General features: G+C 31.3%; 1 protein-coding gene and 1 pseudogene across 1 annotated transcript in view; one reads left to right on the top strand and one right to left on the bottom strand.

Annotated features, from left to right (window-relative positions):
• LOC106645065 (phospholipase B1, membrane-associated) overlaps positions 1–20597 on the bottom strand; it is a 60990-nt gene that overhangs the window by 25558 nt on the left and 14835 nt on the right. The window lies entirely within an intron of this gene.
• On the top strand, positions 733–10711 carry LOC149374846 (uncharacterized; annotated as a pseudogene).

The raw sequence follows: 20597 nt of genomic DNA on the forward strand, positions 1-20597 counted from the left end.
AGGATTTCAATTATCTGAATCGGCTACATATCTTCGGCTTCTACCTAAGAATTCACACACGTCTGAAGGTAAACGACATGTGAGAACTGTGCCTGTAAAACTGTGTTGTGCACAAGCTGATCCAAGAAAAGAGCATATCGATGGAAAATTCTGCACTGCATCGATCCGGTAATTACCTAACGTTTTCTTAATATATTTCACTTTTTGTTAATTTACATACATAATAATATTTTATAGATCGCTAGAGCAAGTGATTGCTACTTTTGGATCGAATCAAGTTGCAGTTATTTCATAAGATGACAAAAGTCAAGTACCCGTTGGTATTACTGCCGCAAATAAACAGGCTCCGCTACTTATGCATCTTGAGTATAAAGTTAGGTTGCCTGATCATGACTGGGTTGTGGCACCAGGACATAAGCTGATTCCAAGCGTTTACGCTGGTATACAAATTAATGATGCAAAAATTGGTGATCCCACAACAATCTCATACTCCGGTCCGACGTACGTAGCAATACGCAGTGCCAAGCACTCGTGAAGCACAGCAGCTTCCCACGCATTTGGTTTCCAGAACCTTTTAGAATTAGAATGCTTTCGAGACATACTTCACGGTATAAAATCAAATATTTGAAATGTATAAAATTATTCAAATAATTTTTTTTATTTTTCTTCAAGAATTTTTACTTCATTTTCCCAGTGAAAAACGAAGACCAAGTAAAACCTATTGTTGTCATAATGTCAGATGGTGGACCCGACGAGAACCCTCGTTATCGTAGAGTCATTGATCACGCAGTTAATCACTTAAAAAAATACAACTTAGACGCTTTCTTTGTAATCACAAATGCTCCTGGACGAAGTGCTTACAATCGTGAGGAGCGGCGTATAGCTCCTTTGACTCGCGAAATGATTTGCTTAAGGAGGTTCGGTAGTGTTAGCCGGGGGGAATCTCAGAGAGGCAAGGGGAGGGAGAGCATCTGGCAACGTTGTGAATTTTTTCGGCTGCTGGCACGTCGTCTACTGTTGTTTTCGTCTACTGCTGTTGTCGTCGTCTATTGATGACAGTGTATACTTATTTATTCGGTTGAATTTTTTATAATTAAATTTTCAATTACAAAAGGAGTTTTTACTATTCATTACATTTCAAAGCGCGCTCCAAATGCAGCGTTGCTAAGTCGTCTGCTGCGAGCACATTTTTTGCTGTTTTTTAATAGAAATTTGTGGTAGGGCTCTCTCAAACTTTGACAAAATGTTACATTGACAATATTCTTTCATTTAAAAAAAAAAAAAAAAGCAAGTTCATTTAGCCGTTTTTTTTTTGTGAAATTTAAGTGATTTCTCCATAAGCCTACATGTTAAAATATTGTTTTTTCAGGTCAATATATCTTGAAAACGGTGTGATTAAGCCCTTCAAAAATTTAGCTGTAATTTGATACTGTTATCCCAAACAACATATCGAAATTTCAAAAATTTTCATCATAAAACATTAGCACTACCGAACCCCCTTAATACTACCTCATGACCATTACGGTTCCCACCTGAATCAATCTGCTGTGACGATAGACGAAGAGCTCGAATTAAAGAATTTGTCATTTGCTGCTGAAACGCTCGGCGAAGCCCAGTAGTCATTGATGGATATCAAGATTATGCCGGGTACGTCAAACCAGAAGCCGTTGCCGAAGAACCGAAATCGGAATCACAAGAATGGTATGATTTGCATGTGAAGAAAAGTCAATATTTTTTGCAGGTATAACATTACATCTTTTTTTTGTCTTGATATTCATTTACTTCCTTTTGCTATTTTTTATGAGTAAATAAATTTAATGTTGTGAGTTTTTAACATTTTGATACATAATTGATGAATTTTTTAATAGCAGATTGTTAATCGCAATGATCAAAATTGTTGGGAAGACTGGAGGAGTAACATAAAAGATGTACTTCCATTAAGTGATGGGTTTTTACCACCTCCTTTCCCATTGCGCCGTACAGACGACACTTGCTTACCATTCCAGCTCCACAGGATACACATGGTACTGACAGTTTCTGTAATTTGTTTTTGAGGGGATTTGTTGGTCTTACACCTACAACAGATTATGGGATGCCTGTCCCATATGATTTTTATTGTTCATCAATAAACAAAAAAATTATTAGTGAGTGCATTATTTTATTGCTTTATAATTCTTTTACTGTATAAATATAATTAAAAAAATACTATATAAATATAAGGGACTTGATTATTGATTCTTTCACTATACTGAAAGCAAACAAGGAACTTTCAACAAGTGTTATTTTAATCTAATACTTTCTGTCACATCCTACTTTCTCAAATTATGAAATCAGCCTGTATGGTTAAAAATTTATCTGATTTTTGCCAATATCTTTAACAAAACGTAACAATTACATGTCTTGGGTGCAACGGACGGAACCAAAATAAAAAATCTATTTATATTGTAACTTTTTTTATATAGACAATTCTCAAAGCCACATGCGTTTGAAAATAATAGATAACGATATTAGAAATTGGCAAGACCAAGATGAGACCAAGATAAGATTGTTATTGTGATACTAGATATCGATTTAAAAAAATTTTAAAAATATCTGTAACCATCAGTAATACTGTAGTAGTATTTAATTAATAAGCATGTAAAAATACTGGTAAAGGTATTATTAAAATAATCAACTCCGATAAACGCAATACCGACACGTAAAGAAGACTTGAATGATAAAAAGTATTAGCTCGTAAATGATATATTTCACCGCGGTAGCGTATCGAAAAATTATTGTAAAAATATATTGCCTCAGCATAACCAGTGGTTTTATGTTAATAAAAAAGACATCAATAAAGAACAGTCGCTAAAAGGTGCTAAAGATCTAAAAGTCTAAAGTCGAAGGGTTAAATAAAAAAGAGGAAGTTTGAGGATAAAATATCATGAAATAAGCCAGTTTTTTTTAAATAAAACAATAATTTATGAGTTTTATAACCATTTGTGTTCAAGTTTTATTGATTATAGTAGATTAATTGTAGAAGTCCAAAAAGGTAGTAAAATCTCCATAAAAAAAAAAAAAAAAATTTATTACAACGTGTAAGGTTGGGCGAGTTTGATGTGTTTGGTATCCATCAAAAAAAAATTAAGACTACAAAAATAATAATCGTGCTCTGTGGTATGCGATACAGTATAGTCATCGAATGGTCAAGTTTGTTGCTACATAAAAGAGTTTTTACTCATCAAAAATTATTAAGCATTGAAAGAAATATCCTTATCAAGACATCTGATTAAATGACAAATTTTACAAAAGGAATCATAATTTTTATAAAATAATGATATTACTAAAAAATATTCAAGTTTTTAATATTATTTTAAATATATATTACAATTATTGCAATACTTAAATAAGGTAAATATTTTATTATGAAGAAAAACATATCAACGTTTGGAAAATTATTTAATCTGTACAACTTGGCTAGCCGGATTTCTATTGTTTTTGGACGAACATTTAAATGTAAATTTAGAAGACAAATTTGTATTATATTTTTTTATGTTAAATGAATCAGAAAACCTTTTGGGTGCTATTTTTTTTTTTTTTTTAATTTACTTAGCTCTATAAGCACAAATAAATTCTGCAGCCGTCAAATATTTTTTTCTACAAGTCTGCAAGTGCAAATTTTTTTTATTTTTTATTTTCTAACGAAGCAAGATCATAAATCCATACAATTATCGTTACATAAATTATAAACCAGTTATTTCAATCTTCAACGCTAATAATTAAGCTACAATATTGAAATTGTGACATATATTGTAGCTTACGTAAATATTTTTTTTTCTACCAAATGAATAATTTAAATACTCTAGCCTATACAATTAAATAATTTATAAACATTTTCAGAAAGTCAACGGGATTTCTCACAGTTTGTGTTATTCATCAAAAACAGTAGAAAGCAGGTCCAGCAAGGTAGATAGAATTAATGATTTTGCAAATTATTGATATGGTTTTCTTTCTAATGAAATATTTATTTTATTTGAGTATTGCAATGTTTGTAATATAGATTTAGGATAATGTTTAAAAACTTGACTATTTTTTGTTGATCTCATTACTTTAAAAATGTTTAATTTCGTTTGGTAATTCTTACATTCATTCATTCATTTTATTTACTCAGATAACTTGATGAAGATATTTCTTTTGATATTAAATTATTTTTGATGAGTGAGAGTTCTTTTGTGTAGCAACAAACTTGACTATTTTTTGTTGACTTCATAAATTTTAAAATCTTTTATTTCGTTGAATACTTTTGAATAAGTAACATTAGAAATATTATACATATTCTAAAAAGACACTCGATATTATCATGGTTTCCGTTATTATAATGACGACTGTAACATATACCACTGTATTCGATTATTCTTTTTGTAGTCTTAGTTTTTTTTCGACGCATACAAATATATAGTTATCAAATTGAAAATTGAAAAATGGACGGCATTTCGACTGGAACTCGTGTTTCCTATTTTTCTTTTTTAGTACGTAACATAGCGAGATCTATGAGCTCTATTTTGAGAGTGTGTGTAAAAAAATTTTTATTAAAAAATGATGGAGGATAACGTAATATTTTTGTGGATTTACTTATATTTGTTTTACAATTGAAGCAATTTCAATAAAAATTGAGGTATTTCTTCTTGTTTAGCTATACCTACTTTTTTTGCTGCAACACTACATAAGTGGTGGGTTGTGGTTCGTAGTGATCTTTTATACGTACTGATTTAATTGTGTATTGATTAAAATTGTTGAAAGCTGATAACGTTTTTCTTTCATTTATATTTTTTTTCTTACTCAATAAAATTATCAATAACAGTCCGTAAATAATAAAAATTGATTGACTATCAAATGATAAAATCTATTCTGTTCTAAAAGAATAAACGATAAAAAGCATTCGTGCCATTAAATTTTACCAGGTTAAAAATTTTTTTTTTAATTATAGGTACCGCAGTGCTAGCTGACCGGATATAAATTTTAACCCATAAAAATTTCTAATTACTCGCTATAGGTTTCGCTACTCCAGTATAGATACCACTAGTAAACCACTATTGTACGTTGTATCGAAATGAGGCTAAACGCGATTGGAATTAAACTTAATCGTCAGAAACTGTGGTGATCGAAACTTGACTAATTATAAATACCAAAATTTTTTGTATCACAATTTCATTTAATCTTAAGAGATTATTTATTGCCAGACGTATAACAGACGAGTTCTTTTGCAAATTGACTAATTTGAACCGTGAATTTCGTACCCAATGCTTTAAACCACAATATTCTATATTATGACACATTTTATTCGACTTTTTGGGCACATACTTCTTTGGAATCTCATTTTTTTACTTAACATACGACATATTAATCTCAATACTACGCCTTACCCATGTTGAGCATCTAACAATGAATCGGTATTTCGAAGCTCTAAATAAATTGTGTTTTACACTCTTCAAATTCTTTGGTAGACCATTTTTTCCACATTCATCATTTATCATTTTTTAATAGAATTTTTAAAAAATGGAAAAACAAAAAACCAAGTGAATAAAACTTATAAATAATGATAAATGTTATATGAGGTATGTAAACGTAAACGCAGCAAACCGAAAAAACCATTAAAGCAAAAACTGAATATCATACGCATGCAAAAGTTTCCTAAAATTCTAAATACCCTTCGTACTTAACTGAGCCAGCATGATTAATAAGATCATAATTTTTCATCAGTAAGTCGTTTATTTTATCTTGATCGTAGAAATTAGAAGCCGTTGAAAAATAGCGTATTTAAGGCTTAGAAAAGCATAAGAGCTCTCTAATAGAGAGTGCCAAAAAAAGATGCCAACAGCACGCGGGGCTCCCAAGCGGTCACCCATCCAAGTACTAACCGCGCCCAATGCTGCTTATCTGCGGTGATCGGACGAGAACCGGTGTTTTTTTTTTTTTTTTTCATGAGCAGTTTTTATTTGTCAAAGTACATATTTTTCTTAAGGATCTGAAAAACAGTCGAAAAGATCCATTTACGTATTATTGGTTACAGAATGGTTCAGAGACGCTCGCTGTAATATTGTAACATTGAAAATTTTTTTTTTTAATAGTCTCAGTTAATACAATATTATTGGCGTATTACATTTTGAAATAGTGCTTTGTTGGAAAAATATAGAGAAAAACCAACGTTGCTTACGTAAAACCAACGTTGCTTACGTAAAACCAACGTTGCTTACGTGGACGAGAACCGGTGTTTTCAGCATGGTATGGACGTTGACGACAATCAGAGTTAGAGATAAGCACTTTACTGGAACGATTGTATCAAACATATTCATCTTGAATTCGCACTTGATTTTACCCAACGAAGCTGCTGTAGAAAACAAAATACCATCCAAAGATCTTACCACCGGTTAATAAGATAGGTCGTCCATGGGTATTTTCCGCAATCGTCACCAGCCATGCAAGTAATTTCAGGTGGCACTCAACGTTACCGTCAAGTCAACTACCTTGAATTGAACTGGCGTTATATTCTGTAATCTCACCAGTAAAAACAGCAGAAGACGTGAAAGTCGAGAAAAAAATATTTCATTGCCGTTGACTATCGTCTGCTGTTTTTACTGGCCAGATTATGGAATAGAGCGCCAGTTTAATTCAAGGTAATAAGTATAGTTGACTTACTGACCAGACGGTAACGTTGAGCGGAACCTAAAATCACTTGCTCGTGACGATTGCGAAAAACACTCATTGTAAGATTAATAGTAAACTTTTCTGCTAAATGGTTGTCTCTATATGTTGTGGATCTAGTTTGATTTATAAAGCCGTATCGTTACGAAGGGTGGATTTGACTCTTACACAAAGTTTAATTACTACTCTCGTTAAAACTGGGCCTATTTTGAATGTAATCGAACAGGTTTAGAGTAATAGAAATGCTGAAAATCATGTTGTGCAAACTATTGTGTACACATAACAGTTAAAAAAAAAAAAATATTTTATAACAAAATCGTTAACTTGAAATAAAGTGATTTACAAAATCTCGAAATTTTCGATAAAATTAATAACTAGTACCTACAGATCCAAGCAATTCTATAAAGGGTTGAACAAACGTATTCTGATTACGTTAAATATTTCGTATGAAATTTACATTGTTTAAAACAACGTAACAAATCTTGCTTTAAAAAATAAGATAAAACATTTTTTTTTCATTTATCTTTTCTTTAATGAATATTTTGATGTTTTGCGCTGAATAAAGTAATAAATAATTAGAATCCTGAAACAACAAAAATTAAAGGTAAACGATATCAAAAATATTCATTAATATACCACACCACGTTTATTTCCGATAAAATTTAGTTGCTTAGTCTTTTGTTGAAGAAAAAGTAATGTTACGATAAATTTTACTTTGCTGTATTAAATCTTACATTGGCGTACCTTTAACGCATGAGTTCAACTCTCGTTTTTTTCTCATTATTTTTTAAAATTTTCTTATTTGTGGAAAAAATTTATTTGATTAACTCATTAACTTTATTTTCATACTCAATTTTAAAGTCATGATGAGAAACTACTTATTGATCAACAGATGTTAAATTTAATAATTGATTATGAGGCGAGATTTTCAAATAAGTTTGAACTGTTTAGAGCACAAATTACTAAGAAAAGCAACCCTAAGAGAATATACGATGTATACGAGTAAATCTTTACAACAAATGTCCCGAATGGTATACTTGTAAAACTGGGCAAATTTTGTTCGCAATATTATTTATGTACTACACGGAGAAATCATTGCATGGATGTCAGTGCTTTTGCGTGACGTAGGTCCAAAAATCATATTTATACATTCACGTTATGTATGAGTTAAATAATTTGATTGAAAACTAACAAAAAGTGTGTCATCTTTAATGAACCCGTATCATTAAATCTTTTAAATCTTGTTTTCTACCTTAAAACGTATTAATCTCAATATTACACCTTACACGTGTTGAAAATCCTGCAATTAAGGTGGCTCATCACTTTTTTGAAAGTCGAGCTATTGCACCCAAAATGAAACCTATGATAAAGTATCACTCAATGGATGTACAGTTCAAGTTTCAGAGCATGTTGCCGATCAAAGTTGAAAAAAATACATTCAAAATTTTAGCATTGGTCTTACGAGGCATTTTGGATATTTCACCAAAATTTTTAGCTTTTTTGGGCTAAAAGTCGAGCCACATACTACAAAAATTAGGAGCAGCTTATTTAAATAATCTTCTTTCTAATCAAATTGCGAAAGTCCAAAGTTATTAAACGAAAAAAAATATGTGACGTGTTGAAAGTCTGAAACTGAAGGCTAATCTTAGCACGTAAACAAGCGGATTCGTATCTATAGGTATACACATTGAGCTTGCTACTAAATGTTTTCAACTGTGATTAAGGCTTCGTAAGATCTCGAGAGTAATCTTGATATTGCCTTAATATTGTCAAATTTCAAGACAAGGTTAAGACAAGATATAGCTTAAAATTTCAAGACAATACCAAGAGTAATATCCTCAAGAATCTTGGTTTTTGAATAATTCTTGAGATAACTTAAATACTCTTTATTTTATATTAATGTGATCGAGGTTTAACATGAAATGTTAAATAAAATACAAAATTTATTAAAGTTTGACTACGTTTTAATAAAAAATGAGTACAAGATGTAAATATTGTTTGAATATATTTCGAAATATTTTTATCATCAGTATAATATAAGTTTTATTTATAAGTTTTTTCACAAATATCGAATTAATGTACTTGCCTTCCTGTTGCTTTAAAGCAAATATCTATGGCTTCAAAGATTCAAAAATTGAATGACAAGATCTCAAGTTAGGACCAATACGATACAAGACTTCGTGTGTAAAGACCAAGACAATAATGAATGTTTTTAAGATTTCTCAAGAACAATACAACAATTGTCCAAATATTGTTTTGTCTCAACTATCGTGAAACCCTAGTGTGATAGTCTAATGTCACACCATAATGCGGTATTTTAAACCATTGAGTATATTATGGTTTACGCTCAAAAATTTTTTCGGTGGACAAATCAATCATTTTCCAATAGAATTTAAAAAAAAAAAAAAACCACACAATACTAAGTGAACAAGACTTATAAGCAATGATAAATGTTATATAAGGTATGTAAACGTAAACACAGCAAAACTAAAAACCATTAAAGCAAAAACTGAATATCATACGAATGCAAAAGTTTCCTAAAATTCTAAATACCCTTCGTACTTAACTGAGCCAGCATGATTAATAAGATCATAATTTTTCATCAGTTAGTCGTTTATTTTATCTTGATCGTACAAATTAGAAGCCGTTGAAAAATAAGGTAAAAGCACCAGTACGTGAACACTTCCTAAAATTGCACCAGTGGATTGAACAGCTTGAATAAACTATTTTCAATTTAAGTGGATAAAAAAAAAATGTTTCTGATGTCCTTTGATCGTTCTGTAGATAAAACAAAATTTAAATTTCAGTAAGTCTTCATACTCAACGAGAAAAAAATTATTTATTCGTGCAACTTGTATGAGGTGGCTTGTGAGACTGTTCAGGTACTGGTACCATTAGGTTTTACCTATACCCAGTACTCGAACACATAAAAATGATTGAAATCACTGTTAATCAATAATAATAGTATGTCAAGCCAGTCGTTATAGTTTTCATAATATGTTACTAATGAAATTAGAAAGAAATTTTTCGATTTGATTATTTGCAATACATAATAAAAATAGAAATCAGTAGAAGGCAGCTAACATAACCTCTCTCCCATTTAATTAACATGGGATGTTCAAGTACTCGGTCAAAAATACGTATCGGTACCAATACCTGAACACGCTGTTCATCTACTGGGTCATTGGTGAAAAAACTTTAAAATTAATTTATTAATTGTACACATGACCTAGAAAAACTTTTTTGTTTTTTTTTTTAAAGGAAAAAAAATCAACTTACTGGCGCAATGACTGTTTTGTTGTTATGCAAATCAGAAATTCAATAAAAATGAGAAAACAAAGACTTTATGGAAAAAGTGTTCACGTACTGGTGCTTTTACCTTAGCGTATTTAAGGTTTAGAAAAGCATAAGAGCTCTCTAATAGAGAGTGCCAAAAAAAGATGCCAACAGCACGTGGGGTTACCAAGCGGTCACCCATCCAAGTACTAACCGCGCCCAATGCTGCTTAACTTCGGTGATCAGACGAGAACCGGTGCTTTTTTTTTTTTTTTTTTCATGAGCAGATTTTATTTGTCAAAGTACATATTTTTCTTAAGGATCTGAAAAACAGTCGAAAAGATCCATTTACATATTATTGGTTACAGAATGGTTCAGAGACGCTCGCTATAATATTTTAACATTGAAAATTTTTTTTTTTTTTTCAATAGTCTCAGTTAATACAATATTATTGGCGTATTACATTTTGAATTAGTGCTTTGTTGGAAAAATATAGAGAAAAACCAACGTTGCTTACGTATCAGAAAAAAAGGAAAAAAGTGCTTAAGAACTAGGAACATTACAGTAACAATGTTCGGAGTAGCGAGCGTGTTCTATAAATAGATCTGGTTGAGATATGTACATATTTACAGTGATGTGACTATCAATAAGTAGCACCCTCTGTCGCGCATAGTGGGAGACCGAGACCGTCGGGCCACCGCATCAGGGCCGTAACCGCAGTGCCATGACGCCGTCGCCGCTTCTGCTACAGTGAGCCGACCGCCTCCTCCCCGCAGCAGACAGCATCAAAGTATACTTATTTATACAGTTATAGTTACTTTATGGCGAAGTATTTACTTAAGTTTAGTACACAATTCATAGTTCTTTGTAATATTTAAAGTTTTTCAATATTCTCTAATCGCAATCATTAATTTTCCAGGAGTATTTAAGTACATCATATCTTACATTATTCGGATCAAATTTAATACATTTAATTCTATTATCTCCAGGTACGTGGTAGAAGATTGGAATTTGGTTTTTATCAACTATGAAGTTGTTTTGATTTAGATATAGAAATGAATGTGGGGGTACGAAGCCCGTTTTGAGGTTTTTGCTGTGGTATAGTTTGGCATATATAAACATTTTATAACATTGTTGGTGTTGTTCAAGGCACTTTTCACATGTTCTCTCATCAAGTTAATTATAAATACATCAATTCTGACAATATTTGCAATTTTATCCACTTTTTGGTTACTTATGAAGTAGGAAAAGTCTGAAGAGGCTGACCTATAACTATTCAGGCAGATTCTGAGGCATTTTCTCTCAAAACAAACGATGCGTTCCATTTGGTATGCATTGATGTTTAACCAGCTCATACATGAATCTGTTATTATGGGTCCAATTAAACACAGGTATGAAATTTTAGTTTTTTTGTCTAGATAGGGTGATCTTAATATACTGTGCAATCCCCTGAATGCTGTTGCAGCTTTGTTAAGTTGGTTTTGAATATGTTCTGTGAACTTTATTCTATTATCAATTAAGATTCCTAGATATCGTACTGTGCTAATATGTGGGATGTCCTGTCTTTCTATTTTGTCCGTTATTTAGAAATTTTGTAATTTCATCCTTGTTTTTTTAGAGTATTTTGATATTACGTCTCTGTATAACAGTGACTCACATTTTTTTGCATTAGTATCAAGTTGCCAGTTATTATAATATCTTTTAATATCGTTGTATACAAGTTTAGTTTCAATTTTTTCAGCTTTTTTATTAGCATAATATATGATAAGATCGTCTGCAAAACATAATCCATACAAACCTGGTTCCTTATTGAGACCAAAGAGTTTGAGTACATCAGCATTAAAAGTATTGAAGAGAACAGGAGAGTTTACGGTACCCTGTTGAAGACCTTTCGACATTTTAAATGTATTTTTTGAGGTATGATTATTTATGTATATTTTGAATTTCCTATTATATAATATAGATGCAATTATTTTGATAACAGGTATTAAGATGTTATTCTTTAAAAGTTAAAAAATCAGGCCATCCAACCAAACAAAGTCAAATGCTTTTTTCAGATCAATTAAGCATGCTCCAACCAGCTCTCCTCTAGCCAGGTACCAGTTAACATCAGCTACTAGCTTGTTTATAGCATGAGCTGTTGTAGAATATTATCTTTAAATCCGAATTGAGTTTCTGGTATTAACTGAAAATGGTGTGCCATTTTTGTAAGAGATTTATTTAAAATCCTTTCATATATTTTACTGATAGCTGGAAGTAGGCTTATAAGTCTGACGTTATCAATCGTTACAGGTATGGTGGTTTTTTTTTAATGTTATTAATTTGGCTGTTTTCCAAGCATCTGGATAATATAAAATCTTACCATTGGTTAACAAAATAGGTCATCATTGTCTAGTTTACGATTAATTTTTTGCTACACCATCAGTAGATTTTATGTCGTCGATTGAGTTTCTTTTATACATCTGTCCATTCACAATATGAAATAATGAAACCGTATTCACTATTTCAACCAGTGAATATAAACTGTATGATATAGTTAATACTCACCAATTTGAAAGTGAATTGATTCACTTTCAAACTAGTAAATAGTTTCGCTATTTCAAATAGTAAGATCAATAGTATGATATAAGTATTTGGAAATTTCATTGTTTAAATGGAAAAGCGGTAACTAGACCCATCTATAGACTTATTTTTTAATTACTGCGGGCTTCTGACACCAGACGACCTAACCCCAAAAACAGTCATAAACACGTATCAAGCTAAAGTTTTGCAAAAGTAACTGAAGAGTATTAAAGAATGGTGAAAGTGAAAAATACATATCAAGAAGTCCAACAAGTCTCAGTCTCGCTTTAAACTTTCTTCTATGGTATTTGGAGACGAGTGGAAAATAATATCCGAGCAAAAAGAACGAGGAAAACGTGAAAAAGCAGAACAACTTGCTTTGAGAAAACAAATTAAACTAGAAAAATCAATTGAGTTGAAAGCAAAAAAATAAGTTAATCAATTTGAAAAACAGGATGAAATAGTAATAAAAGAGAAAATGAAACTATAAAAAGAACAATGGAAGTTACTGAAGCAACAAAAAAGACTAAATTAGATCGAGGAAAAAAAAAATTAAAAGCTAAACAGATTGTTGCAAAAAAAAGGAAGATTTGTTAAAAAAAATTAACGAACTCAAGCAAAAGCAAGAAAATATAGAGAAAGAAATTTAATTCATGCATGTCATTAGTCACTATTTTCTATTTAATAAATATTTATTAAGATAAGTGAAACCCTATCAAAAACTTCAATGCTGAATCAATGCTGAATCAACATTTATTTAAGCGTTGAATCAACGCTGAACCAACGTTAAATCAACGTTGATTCCATGAATGACGGAACACTGAAATCAGTCGTAATTTACATTGTTGATTCAACGTTGAATTAGCGTTAATTCAGCGTTGATCAAAACGTTAAAATTAAATTTTAAAAAATTACAAAGTAGTATAGTAACATTTGGGGCAGATATATTGACGTTTATGGAGGTACTGTCCGTATGGTAACACCAAAACAGGGGGGTTTAGTTATTTGATGTTAAACTGTACTGAATACTTATTAAATTTTTTTATTATTAAATTAACGTTTAAATCAACACTGATTCAACGCTGATTCAATGTTGAATTATTTGATTACCTACACATCAATTTTTTTTCTTTTTATTTGTTTGTTTAATTCGAAATATTTTTACATCACTAAGGTACATTCCCGTTTTACAGTCATACTATTCTTTTGTTTTGTCTAAGTATTTTAGCTGCAGTATTTGGATCACGGAGACGCGGTAACTAGATTAAGCCCCGCGGTAACTGATGCATCTGACTTTATTATTCTGAATTTGTTTTATAAAATTACTGTTGCATTTGTAACGATAACAAATTATTTTTTGAGTACCAGAAGGTACGTAGTATCAATTACAAAGAATAATCATTTATTTTTTACAGATAAAAAAAATTTTAATTCACGTTTTAGACCAAGTAGATTTACATTGTAGCCCATGGTAACTAAGTACTTTACCGTAACCCTCGGAGCGGATGAAATAAAAAGTCGTTCTTTAACGTGTGGAGTCAACAAAACATTGTATTATCCATGAACAGCTAGAGTTAAAAAAAAAGAAAGACGATTCTCTTCAACTTATGGACGCTGTTGTATATGAGGGCTATTTGGTCACCAGAGGCGCTCGCCATCTCATGAGGTACAATACACTGCTTTTCGTGCAGCAGTAAAATAAATGTAGGGTTTTTGCATGCGCGTGCACAAAAAAGTTGCTGGTATATGAAAAGCCATGTTAATGTACCCTATGTAATGGCTAGCACCTCTGATGGCAGAATAGGCCTTATTAACATTATTTTTATTTTTATTTCCTTATACTTATATGATATTATTAATTTTACTATTTGTTAAAGTGAATCAATTCACTTTCAGATTAGTGAATATTAACTATATCATACAGTTTATATTCACTGGTTGAAATAGTGAATACGGTCTCACTATTTCAAAGTTGTATACATATAACTTTTTGAAATAGTTAATATTCACTTTGAAATAGTGGTTATTTACTATTTCAAATTTAGAAAGTGGTCTGCTTCAACTCCTAGATATTAAATAAGTATAGAGTAAAGTGCGCTCTATTACAACAAAAAAAATTGTACATTATGTTTTTCCAAATTATCATTCTACATGTAAACTCATTTTTTGTAAACTCTCTAAATCTAAATAAGCTGTAAGCCGTTCACTTGCGAAAAATAAGTGCATATGCAAGAAAAACAATACATTAGCGAGAACTGATTTTCAGTATTATTCGCACCTTTGAATTATTTTAATGATATGAGTTAAGCATGATTGAATAAAGGGCAGTAATAAAACACATGCATATAAGTTAAATTCACCTTTTTTATATGGACAGATGTATAAAAGAAACTCAATCGACGACATAAAATCTACTGATGGTGTAGCAAAAAATTAATCGGTAATTAGACAATAATGACCTATTTTGTTAACCGATGGTAAGATCTTTGGATGGTATTTTGTTTTCTACAGCAGCTTCGTTGGGTAAAATCAAGTGCGAATTCAAGATAAATATGTTTGATACAATCGTTCCAGTAAAGTGTTTATCTTTAACTCTGATCGTCGTCAACGTCCATACCATGCTGAAAACACCGGTTCTCGTCTAACAACACCAACAATGTTATAAAACATTTATATATGCCAAACGATTTATATCACAGCAAAAACCTCAAAACGGGCCTCGTACCCCCACATTCATTTCTATATCTAAATCAAAACAACTTCATAGTTGATAAAAATCAAATTCCAATCTTCTACCACGTACCTGGAGATAATAGAATTAAATGTATTAAATTTGATCCGAATAATGTAAGATATGATGTACTTAAATACTCCTAGAAAATTAATGATTGCGATTAGAGAATATTGAAAAACTTTAAATATTACAAAGAACTATGAATTGTGTACTAAACTTAAGTAAATACTTCGCCATAAAGTAACTATAACTGTATAAATAAGTATACTTTGATGCTGTCTGCTGCGGGGAGGAGGCGGTCGGCTCACTGTAGCAGAAGCGGCGACGGCGTCATGGCACTGCGGTTACGGCCCTGATGCGGTGGCCCGACGGTCTCGGTCTCCCACTATGCGCGACAGAGGGTGCTACTTATTGATAGTCACATCACTGTAAATATGTACATATCTCAACCAGATCTATTTATAGAACACGCTCGCTACTCCGAACATTGTTACTGTAATGTTCCTAGTTCTTAAACACTTTTTTCCTTTTTTTCTGATACGTAAGCAACGTTGGTTTTTCTCTATATTTTTCCAACAAAGCACTAATTCAAAATGTAATACGCCAATAATATTGTATTAACTGAGACTATTGAAAAAAAAAAAAAAATTTTCAATGTTAAAATATTATAGCGAGCGTCTCTGAACCATTCTGTAACCAATAATATGTAAATGGATCTTTTCGACTGTTTTTCAGATCCTTAAGAAAAATATGTACTTTGACAAATAAAATCTGCTCATGAAAAAAAAAAAAAAACACCGGTTCTCGTCTGATCACCGCAGTTAAGCAGCATTGGGCGCGGTTAGTACTTGGATGGGTGACCGCTTGGTAACCCCACGTGCTGTTGGCATCTTTTTTTGGCACTCTCTATTAGAGAGCTCTTATGCTTTTCTAAACCTTAAATACGCTAAGGTAAAAGCACCAGTACGTGAACACTTTTTCCATAAAGTCTTTGTTTTCTCATTTTTATTGAATTTCTGATTTGCATAACAACAAAACAGTCATTGCGCCAGTAAGTTGATTTTTTTTCCTTTAAAAAAAAAAACAAAAAAGTTTTTCTAGGTCGTGTGTACAATTAATAAATTAATTTTAAAGTTTTTTCACCAATGACCCAGTAGATGAACAGCGTGTTCAGGTATTGGTACCGATACGTATTTTTGACCGAGTACTTGAACATCCCATGTTAATTAAATGGGAGAGAGGTTATGTTAGCTGCCTTCTACTGATTTCTATTTTTATTATGTATTGCAAATAATCAAATCGAAAAATTTCTTTCTAATTTCATTAGTAACATATTATGAAAACTATAACGACTGGCTTGACATACTATTATTATTGATTAACAGTGATTTCAATCATTTTTATGTGTTCGAGTACTGGGTATAGGTAAAACCTAATGGTACCAGTACCTGAACAGTCTCACAAGCCACCTCATACAAGTTGCACGAATAAATAATTTTTTTCTCGTTGAGTATGAAGACTTACTGAAATTTAAATTTTGTTTTATCTACAGAACGATCAAAGGACATCAGAAACATTTTTTTTTTATCCACTTAAATTGAAAATAGTTTATTCAAGCTGTTCAATCCACTGGTGCAATTTTAGGAAGTGTTCACGTACTGGTGCTTTTACCTTATTTTTCAACGGCTTCTAATTTGTACGATCAAGATAAAATAAACGACTAACTGATGAAAAATTATGATCTTATTAATCATGCTGGCTCAGTTAAGTACGAAGGGTATTTAGAATTTTAGGAAACTTTTGCATTCGTATGATATTCAGTTTTTGCTTTAATGGTTTTTAGTTTTGCTGTGTTTACGTTTACATACCTTATATAACATTTATCATTGCTTATAAGTCTTGTTCACTTAGTATTGTGTGGTTTTTTTTTTTTTTTAAATTCTATTGGAAAATGATTGATTTGTCCACCGAAAAAATTTTTGAGCGTAAACCATAATATACTCAATGGTTTAAAATACCGCATTATGGTGTGACATTAGACTATCACACTAGGGTTTCACGATAGTTGAGACAAAACAATATTTGGACAATTGTTGTATTGTTCTTGAGAAATCTTAAAAACATTCATTATTGTCTTGGTCTTTACACACGAAGTCTTGTATCGTATTGGTCCTAACTTGAGATCTTGTCATTCAATTTTTGAATCTTTGAAGCCATAGATATTTGCTTTAAAGCAACAGGAAGGCAAGTACATTAATTCGATATTTGTGAAAAAACTTATAAATAAAACTTATATTATACTGATGATAAAAATATTTCGAAATATATTCAAACAATATTTACATCTTGTACTCATTTTTTATTAAAACGTAGTCAAACTTTAATAAATTTTGTATTTTATTTAACATTTCATGTTAAACCTCGATCACATTAATATAAAATAAAGAGTATTTAAGTTATCTCAAGAATTATTCAAAAACCAAGATTCTTGAGGATATTACTCTTGGTATTGTCTTGAAATTTTAAGCTATATCTTGTCTTAACCTTGTCTTGAAATTTGACAATATTAAGGCAATATCAAGATTACTCTCGAGATCTTACGAAGCCTTAATCACAGTTGAAAACATTTAGTAGCAAGCTCAATGTGTATACCTATAGATACGAATCCGCTTGTTTACGTGCTAAGATTAGCCTTCAGTTTCAGACTTTCAACACGTCACATATTTTTTTTCGTTTAATAACTTTGGACTTTCGCAATTTGATTAGAAAGAAGATTATTTAAATAAGCTGCTCCTAATTTTTGTAGTATGTGGCTCGACTTTTAGCCCAAAAAAGCTAAAAATTTTGGTGAAATATCCAAAATGCCTCGTAAGACCAATGCTAAAATTTTGAATGTATTTTTTTCAACTTTGATCGGCAACATGCTCTGAAACTTGAACTGTACATCCATTGAGTGATACTTTATCATAGGTTTCATTTTGGGTGCAATAGCTCGACTTTCAAAAAAGTGATGAGCCACCTTAATTGCAGGATTTTCAACACGTGTAAGGTGTAATATTGAGATTAATACGTTTTAAGGTAGAAAACAAGATTTAAAAGATTTAATGATACGGGTTCATTAAAGATGACACACTTTTTGTTAGTTTTCAATCAAATTATTTAACTCATACATAACGTGAATGTATAAATATGATTTTTGGACCTACGTCACGCAAAAGCACTGACATCCATGCAATGATTTCTCCGTGTAGTACATAAATAATATTGCGAACAAAATTTGCCCAGTTTTACAAGTATACCATTCGGGACATTTGTTGTAAAGATTTACTCGTATACATCGTATATTCTCTTAGGGTTGCTTTTCTTAGTAATTTGTGCTCTAAACAGTTCAAACTTATTTGAAAATCTCGCCTCATAATCAATTATTAAATTTAACATCTGTTGATCAATAAGTAGTTTCTCATCATGACTTTAAAATTGAGTATGAAAATAAAGTTAATGAGTTAATCAAATAAATTTTTTCCACAAATAAGAAAATTTTAAAAAATAATGAGAAAAAAACGAGAGTTGAACTCATGCGTTAAAGGTACGCCAATGTAAGATTTAATACAGCAAAGTAAAATTTATCGTAACATTACTTTTTCTTCAACAAAAGACTAAGCAACTAAATTTTATCGGAAATAAACGTGGTGTGGTATATTAATGAATATTTTTGATATCGTTTACCTTTAATTTTTGTTGTTTCAGGATTCTAATTATTTATTACTTTATTCAGCGCAAAACATCAAAATATTCATTAAAGAAAAGATAAATGAAAAAAAAATGTTTTATCTTATTTTTTAAAGCAAGATTTGTTACGTTGTTTTAAACAATGTAAATTTCATACGAAATATTTAACGTAATCAGAATACGTTTGTTCAACCCTTTATAGAATTGCTTGGATCTGTAGGTACTAGTTATTAATTTTATCGAAAATTTCGAGATTTTGTAAATCACTTTATTTCAAGTTAACGATTTTGTTATAAAATATTTTTTTTTTTTTAACTGTTATGTGTACACAATAGTTTGCACAACATGATTTTCAGCATTTCTATTACTCTAAACCTGTTCGATTACATTCAAAATAGGCCCAGTTTTAACGAGAGTAGTAATTAAACTTTGTGTAAGAGTCAAATCCACCCTTCGTAACGATACGGCTTTATAAATCAAACTAGATCCACAACATATAGAGACAACCATTTAGCAGAAAAGTTTACTATTAATCTTACAATGAGTGTTTTTCGCAATCGTCACGAGCAAGTGATTTTAGGTTCCGCTCAACGTTACCGTCTGGTCAGTAAGTCAACTATACTTATTACCTTGAATTAAACTGGCGCTCTATTCCATAATCTGGCCAGTAAAAACAGCAGACGATAGTCAACGGCAATGAAATATTTTTTTCTCGACTTTCACGTCTTCTGCTGTTTTTACTGGTGAGATTACAGAATATAACGCCAGTTCAATTCAAGGTAGTTGACTTGACGGTAACGTTGAGTGCCACCTGAAATTACTTGCATGGCTGGTGACGATTGCGGAAAATACCCATGGACGACCTATCTTATTAACCGGTGGTAAGATCTTTGGATGGTATTTTGTTTTCTACAGCAGCTTCGTTGGGTAAAATCAAGTGCGAATTCAAGATGAATATGTTTGATACAATCGTTCCAGTAAAGTGCTTATCTCTAACTCTGATTGTCGTCAACGTCCATACCATGCTGAAAACACCGGTTCTCGTCCACGTAAGCAACGTTGGTTTTACGTAAGCAACGTTGGTTTTACGTAAGCAACGTTGGTTTTTCTCTATATTTTTCCAACAAAGCACTATTTCAAAATGTAATACGCCAATAATATTGTATTAACTGAGACTATTAAAAAAAAAAATTTTCAATGTTACAATATTACAGCGAGCGTCTCTGAACCATTCTGTAACCAATAATACGTAAATGGATCTTTTCGACTGTTTTTCAGATCCTTAAGAAAAATATGTACTTTGACAAATAAAAACTGCTCATGAAAAAAAAAAAAAAAAACACCGGTTCTCGTCCGATCACCGCAGATAAGCAGCATTGGGCGCGGTTAGTACTTGGATGGGTGACCGCTTGGGAGCCCCGCGTGCTGTTGGCATCTTTTTTTGGCACTCTCTATTAGAGAGCTCTTATGCTTTTCTAAGCCTTAAATACGCTATTTTTCAACGGCTTCTAATTTCTACGATCAAGATAAAATAAACGACTTACTGATGAAAAATTATGATCTTATTAATCATGCTGGCTCAGTTAAGTACGAAGGGTATTTAGAATTTTAGGAA

The sequence above is a fragment of the Copidosoma floridanum genome, unplaced genomic scaffold, assembly GCF_036245765.1.
Source record: "Copidosoma floridanum isolate Cflo_tuat_1 unplaced genomic scaffold, Cflo_Japanese_pri ptg000013l, whole genome shotgun sequence".
Lineage (NCBI taxonomy): Eukaryota > Metazoa > Arthropoda > Insecta > Hymenoptera > Encyrtidae > Copidosoma > Copidosoma floridanum.